Here is a 7,801-nt window from a genome sequence, read left to right on the forward strand (position 1 = left end):
TATCTGGTCTCAGTGTGCCACATACCTCTAGCAAAGTGGCTCTAAGCTTGGCACTAGTGGCAGCTGGCCTTGGTTCACCTCCCCCGGGCACCTCAAGTCCAGCACAAGTAGCAGCAATCCGCAGATCGCTTTGTAGCTCATGCTGGTAGCACCAGGTAGAACACAGGCTACAGCTGATGTTTGCCTGCACATCTGGGAAGCCCCAGAGCCAGTGCACCAGGTGGACAGCATCAGACCATGTCGAACACCACCCAACCACCTCCAACTTTCTAAATTAATAGTGTAGAAAAAGATTGTTCAAGGTATATTTAAATTGCTTTATATATACAAACAGTTTTTGAGCATTTTTGTAGTACATTTTTCATAGGATGATGTTAACACAAATATTTTACTGATTAAATTCAAGTTATCTAAGCAATTTTTAAATATCTTAATTTCAGACCTTAATATTTCAGAAATATTAAAATTAGTTTGCTTGAAAATGCTCTGAATTACACTTACCCAACTGAGAGTGGCTGTATTCCCCTTGTTTAACTTAGCTCTCCCATGACTAAGTAGGAAGCTTTGTCAAAACAGTGGTTCAAATGTAAGGAAATCAAGTATAATTTGGGGGAAGGATTACATTCAAATTTTATCTCCCAAACTAATACAAAAATAATTGTAAAGTCTAGGAAAATGTTTAATGTAATATGCCCCATACCCTTTGAGATACATTCAGTTTTCTTAACTAGATGGCCAGTAATCTACATTCCCAATAAATGGGAAGATGTTTCCTTGGGTTTCCCCCCTGCCCTCACTAACTTTTATTCTGTGGATTCACTGTGACCAAAAAATACAAAGCTTTAATTTCTCTCTATTTCTGAACCCACCTCCATGGAAAGGACATTGAAAATAATGTATTGTATTTCTTTAAACTCATTGGAGTCTTTTGAAACTATTTTCAATCAGCTTAAAGCAGAGAATAATAGTACAAATTTGAAGAAGATTGGTGTATCAATAAAATACATCATTATAATCTTATTTATAAATAACCCTCTTTACTAAAATCTAATTCAGAATCGCTAGAAATAAAATAGAATTCAGGTAAGATAAGACTCATTTTAGTTAAGTTGCAGCTTTTAATAGTTTAGTCCTAGGAACACAGACGCACAATTGTTTCCAATATTTTTATAAGGAAGTTTATTTATATCTAGTTTTTTCTAATGTTCTTAAAGGCTGACATGCTTTCTTAGAAAACTAATAAAAAGAAACTAATGAGATCCTAGTTTTAAATATACATTTGATTTTTATTGGGTCATTCTATAACCTGTTTGCTCATTTTACATGTTTTAATGCTTATTTTATCCTTTAATACTGAAATGCAATTGTTATATGAAAATATTTAAATGGTTCACAATATTTCTCTTTTCTCCTTAATACATGCAAATGATGCTATAACTTACAAAAACATTTATAATTAAAGTATCTCCAAGAACAAAATAAAACACCCTATTAGACTTTATGAAAACATAAAGTGGAGCAATAAAGCTCAAGGATTGGGTCTGGATAAATGCCCATAAAACCATGGCAATTAATTATGGTTTAAATGCTCTGCTGCCGATAGCACACTTAGCTCATTCTAATCTTCACTTATTTTATTTTATTTTTATTTCATTCTTTTATTTTTCAATTACAGTTGCCATTCAATGTTGTATTAGTTTTAAATGTACAGCTTAATGGTTAGACATTTGTATAGTTTACAAAGTGACCCCCCAATAAGTCTAGTACCCATCTGGCACCATACTTATTACCTTCTTTTCATAATCAACACATGTTTATCACATGACAGGGATATTTTGACCCTTATCATAATTAGGATCTATGAGAATGCAAACCTTTGGGTTATATCTGAAAAACTATATCAAATAGCTTACCTGGGCAAATTTCCACATCCATTTTTTGTTCACAGAGTCTATTCCCTACATAGAAAGTAGAATGAGCTTTGAAAATATAAATCAGTCGAAATCCCTTCCCTGCACAAAATTCCTCCAAGAGATTGCAGTTAGAACGTAATGCAGGCTCCTTGCCATGTCCTATAGATCACATACATTCCAAGCCCTTCCCATTCCAAGCCCAGATATTTCCCCAACCACTCCTGATTTACTCTTCTCTAGCCACGCTGACCTGGCTCTTCTGCCAAACAGGCCAGATTTCAGCCAATTCCTGGCCCTTTACACTTGCTTGGACCTGCTTTCAGATCTACCAATGGCTCACTCTTCTTCATTTAAGTCTCTGCTCCACTATTTCTCAGATAGGAAGGTTTTACCTCGCCATCCCATTGAAAACAGCCCTTGCATTTCTATCATACCTTTCTCCTTCACCTCATTTATTTATCTTCCTAACATTATTTACCGCTTGAAACTATAATATTATTTATTTGTTTGCTGCTCTCACTAGAATGTAAGGACTCGAGGGCAAGGCCAGGTAACTATTGTATGACCAGAGCCTAGAACAGTGTATGGCAGAGTGGACATTCAAAAAGTATCTGATGAATGAATGAATCCTTCAATTTGAAAGAAAGTGAGCTATGTTTTATTCTCCTGAACCTTAAATTGGTATTCTGAACCCTATTTCTTATCACTTTTTAGAGTGCCCTCACTCCCAAATTATACTTTCAGTATGGTCTTTTAAAATCTCTCCTTTCATATGAAAAACTTCTTTTTTATTATCAGTTTCAATTAGAATCCTCTTTCCAGACCTTGCTTCCTAAATGATATTTTTCTAAAACTTTTGTTTTCTCAACTTTAAAGTAGAGATAGTAGTAATAATTACCTCAGTGTTATGTTAAAATTTATTGGGGATATTTCTTTATCTTACATTATTTAACCACTAACCAGCATTTAGTATATTACATCCTTCTTGAAATATTTTCTTCCCTAAGCTTTGACTATAAGTGACTCTTTTGATTTTCTTCCTATTTATTCAGTCCCAGCCTCTCTATTTCTGTTCACATTCTAATGTTGTATGACCTGAAGCTAAATTGGACCCTCTCCTGTTTTCTTCTTCTCTTTTCCCTTCCTCATCTCTCCCTTTTCCCACTCTACTTCCCTTTTTCCTCTTCTTTCTAATATGTAATCTAACCATTTTCATTCTTTAAATAACTTCTGTTACCCAGTACACTCCAAATGTCTATCTCCTGCTTTGACTTTAGATTAATCAATGTATGTGTCATTTTACTTGTTCATAATTAGATGTATATCTTGCTTTACTTGCTCAAAACCGTTGTCTTGATTCTCCCCCTTCATCCAGCCCCCACCTCATTCATTTCCCTTTATTTTCTTTTTCTCCCTCCCTCCTCTCTCCCTCTTTCCCTTTCTTTCTTTCTTTCTTTCTTTCTTTCTTTCTTTCTTTCTTTCTTTCTTTCTTTCTTTCTTTCTTTCTTTCTTTCTTTCTTTCTTTCTCTTTCTTTCTTTCTTTCTTTCTTTCTTTCTTTCTTTCTTTCTTTCTTTCTTTCTTTCTTTCTTTCTTTCTTTCTTTCTTTCTTTCTTTCTTTCTTTCTTTCTTCCTTCCTTCCTTCCTTCCTTCCTTCCTTCCTTCCTTCCTTCCTTCCTTCCTTCCTTCCTTCCTTCCTTTCTCTCTCTCTCTCTCTCTCTCTCTCTCTCTCTCTCTCTCTCTCTCTCTCTCTCTCTCTCTCCAGCATCCAAAATCTTTTTAATAACAAGGTAGGATTTGGGGTTAGTTTTTGTAACCACGGCTGGCTGGGCGGCCTCTTGCGCGCTCGAACTTCCGGCCCTTGGATTGCTTGTAGGGTTTGGTGTGGCTTGGGGTGGGGGTGGGGGTGGGGGTGGGAGGTTCCTGGGGCCTTGCCGAAATGGCTGTACACCTCACGGCCCTTGGGAGGATGAGAAGGCAAGACGATGCCAGAGCCCTTGGGGCAGTCCAGGGTCAGCTGGTGGAAGGTGAGGATCTTGCCCCTGGCCTTGAGGATGCGATGCCAAGCACAGCTGCTCACATGGAGTGCACACACCTTTAGTTTGGGCACCTCCTTGATGCGCTCATCATCAGTTACAGCCCCTACAACCACAGCAGTTTTGCCCTCCTGGCCAGGAAGCTTCATCTTGCGGATCATCCCTGAAAGGGACAGAGGCGGCTGGCTGATGCGACTCAGAACAACCTCTTCAGCACCACTTGATTGAAGGTAGAGCTGGTCCCTCTGGCCAGAAACCTGCACAGCTTGACCAGCAACCTTAGGTGGGTGTCCTGGCTCTTGGGCTCCTTGCCGTGAACCTTTCGTTCTTTGTTGTGGTGGGATGTCAGCTCCCATGATGGCGCCTTCTGCCTCCCTCTATTTTCTATTAGCAAATGATACCATTATGCTTTTCAGTTGCTCAAACTAAAAATCCAGATTTTACTCTTGATATCTGTCTGCTTTTCATTACCCACACCTGACTGACCAGTAAAATTTGCATGTAATACCCAAATTATATCTTCAATCACCCATCTACTTTTCTTTATCTCTTTCCACACCACTGGGGAGAGTGCCTTCCATTTAGTCTTTCTACGTTCATTCTTGAACCACCCTCCAAATCTTTCCTTCCACTATGCAGCCAGACCATATACTTCTAATCATGTTACTCTCTTGTTTAACAACAGTTCAGTGGTTTCCCATTGCAAGTTCAGTAATACAAACTTCTTTTTTTTTTTTTTTTTAAGTTTTATTTTTTTTTATTTATTTTTTTTTTTATTGCTTAAAGTATTACAAAGGGTATTACATATGTATCCATTTTATCCCCCCGCCCTAGACAGTCCCCTAGCCTCCCCTATCACCCAGTGTCTTATGTCCATTGGTTATGCTTATATGCATGCATACAAGTCCTTTAGTTGATCTCTTACCCCCCTACCTCCTGCCCCCCAACCCTCCCCGGCCTTCCCGCTGCAGCTCGACAATCTGTTTGAGGCAGCTCTGCCTCTGTATCTATTATTGTTCAAAAGTTTATAGTGGTCTCTATTGTCCACGAATGAGTGAGATCATGTGGTATTTTTCCTTTATTGACTGGCTTATTTCACTTAGCATAATGCTCTCCAGTTCCATCCATGACGTTGCAAATGGTAAGAGTTCCTTCCTTTTTACAGCAGCATAGCAGTAATACAAACTTCTTTACCATGGGCCACCAAGCCCTCCATGGCCTGGCCTTCCTTACTTTTCCTAATCTGTGTCTTCTCCATCTCCTCCTAGCTAATCATGCACCAGTCTCTTTCATCTCCTTTCTTGTCTCAGACAAACCAGAATACTTCTTGCCGTAGGATATATTTTTTTATGTATTCTTCCCTTTGTCTGATGCAGTTATTTTTCCAACCCTTCATATGTCTGGATCCTTTTTATCCAGATTTTAGCCTAAATGTCATCTTTTCAAAGAGGCCTTTCCACCTGCTCTGAGCCCCCTGCCTCCACATTCTTCTATTATGTCTTCCAACTTATTTCCTTTATTACAGTTGCATAATTTGAATTTTGCCTATTTATTACTATTTACCTTTTTCACTCCCATATTTTTTACAACCCTCAAATCCATGAGTGTTGTGTCCCTGATGCTTAGAACATTGGCTAGGCCATTCAACTAATATTTGTTGAATGAATAGATGATATATTTAAGTCAGATAATATATTTAACATACTTAGTATTGTGTTGGCCATATGGAAAGTGACCAATAAATGCTAAACCTTGTTACTAAACGTGCTGACTCCCTTTTACCTTTGACTTCAATCTTGAATCTTGGTTGGGGGCAGAGGAGAGAGAGAGGGGGGGGTGGGGAGAGAGAGAGAGAGAGAGAGAGAGAGGTCAGGTGAGAGAGAGAAAGAGATTGCTTCAACTCAAAACAGTTAATTATACTTCCTCTCCCTTTGAATTAAGAGAGAGATGCTACTGGGACATTCTATAGTCCTTAATCTGAATGTGGGTTGAGCCCTAGCCGGTTTGGCTCAGTGAATAGAGTATGGGCCTGTGGACCAAAGAGTCCTGGGTTCGATTCTGGTCAAGGGCACTACCTTGGTTGCAGGTTCCCCCCCAGCCTGGGGTGAGTGCAGGAGGCAACCAATTGATGTGTTTCTCACATTGATGTTTCTCTCTGTCTTTCCCTCCCTTTTCCACTCTCTCTAAAAGATCAATGGAAAAATACCCTTGGCTGAGGATTAATAAAATAAAATAAAATAAAATAAAATTAAAATAAAATAAAATAAAGTAAAGTAAATAAAATTTAAAAATGTGGGTTGAGGGACAAGTGGTCATGCTTTCATTTATTCAGTTTTTGTTGAGTACCTATTATGGTCTCATGTCTACTTTAGCTCCATAAAAAGTAAAAATAATTTAATTTATCCCAACCTTCCAAGGTCATATTGAAGTGACACAATATATCCTGAACTTTGTAACAGTAGATGAATAATGCAGACAATAAGTGAAGGGAGGGAGATTTTTATTTTCCAATAATAGCATCTGACACGAGCCTTGCACAGCAGGTAGAGTGAAAAGGTTCTTCTGATGACCCTTCCAGATACCTCAGTGGGTCTTTTGAGAGAACCTGCTTTCAAATATGTTCCTTTTCTTTCCTGTACTCCCCACTCTCTGAGACAGCCATCCAAGTGAGAAATCACATGTCTATCGCCCAGACAGTGACCAGACTGGATTGACTCTATACTAGTATGCCCATTCAGTAATTCCCTTCCTTTGTGTTACTATTGTTATGTGGTTACTGCCTTTTTTTCCTGGCACTTGCTCATCTAGTCCATCCTCCAATTTACTGTCAAAGCAATTTTTCTAAAAGATACTTGACATGTCACTTGATAGGAAATTCTTTGACAACCATTAATTGCCTTTTTGTTTGTGTGTATGTCTGTGGCAGTAAGATGCTGGGGTTGTTTTCTTGTGATACTATGTCTTTTTATACTTTCTTTCCCATTTATCTCTTTTTGTGAAACCTTTGTCTTTCACACCTGCATTTTCCATACCTAGCATAGTCCATGGTGCACACCAGGCCTTCTCCTTAGGCAAACCTTCACCCCATACTTAACAAATGCTGCTTGCTATCCCAATCTCTCCGTCACATTTTGTGAGCTTCATAAATCTTAGCATCTTGGGAACTAACTTTTATTAAGGTTTCATTAAATGAGCCGGACTTTGTGAGGTACAATTATGAAACAGTATTCATTTTCTCCCTCCGAGATTGTTAAACACTATAAGCTTTTTATATCCTGTCTCAGATAGATTCCTTAGGCAAATCTCATAGCTTTTCACATCTCACTTACTAGGTATTTGAACATCCTCATTTTTAGTCATCAAAAATACAGTTAAATCTTAACTTAAATTTCAACTGCTCATTCAATTAAAAAATTCTCCTAATTTCCTTAGTTCAGACCTGAGATTTGCTCAGAAATGTGCACTTTGGGGGGTTGGATTAGGATGAAGTTCTATTCTTTTGCCATCTCTCCTTACTTTGCTCTTACACTTTCCTTCCCTTCTTAGTACACTTGTTGGCTCTGTTAGGGTTGCAGCTGGGACCACTGTCACTTCTTCTTCTTGTCATATCTACTTTGTCTTGATAGGTGTACTAAACATAGCTCTTTCTCTGACATGTACGTTCTATACTGGTTCCTAGAATTACCGCAGAGAGCTAAGCATTGGTTGCCACAATTGTAGCGAGTTGGCCCATACTTTGGTGACTGCCTTCTTTCTCTGTCATTTTTTCACTTTTCTACCACTATTTCCTACAGTTTGAAAATAAACTACTACTCAAATTTTAGTCTCAGGATCTTCCTCAGGACAAATATTGA

The 7,801-nt window shown here is 38.3% G+C and overlaps 1 pseudogene; it reads right to left on the reverse strand.

Annotated features, from left to right (window-relative positions):
- Nucleotides 1-3,714: 3,714 nt before the first annotated feature.
- LOC132237587 (large ribosomal subunit protein eL18-like) lies at nucleotides 3,715-5,205 on the reverse strand (annotated as a pseudogene).
- Nucleotides 5,206-7,801: the final 2,596 nt, after the last annotated feature.

The sequence above is a fragment of the Myotis daubentonii genome, chromosome 6 (assembly GCF_963259705.1).
Source record: "Myotis daubentonii chromosome 6, mMyoDau2.1, whole genome shotgun sequence".
NCBI classification, from domain to species: domain Eukaryota; kingdom Metazoa; phylum Chordata; class Mammalia; order Chiroptera; family Vespertilionidae; genus Myotis; species Myotis daubentonii.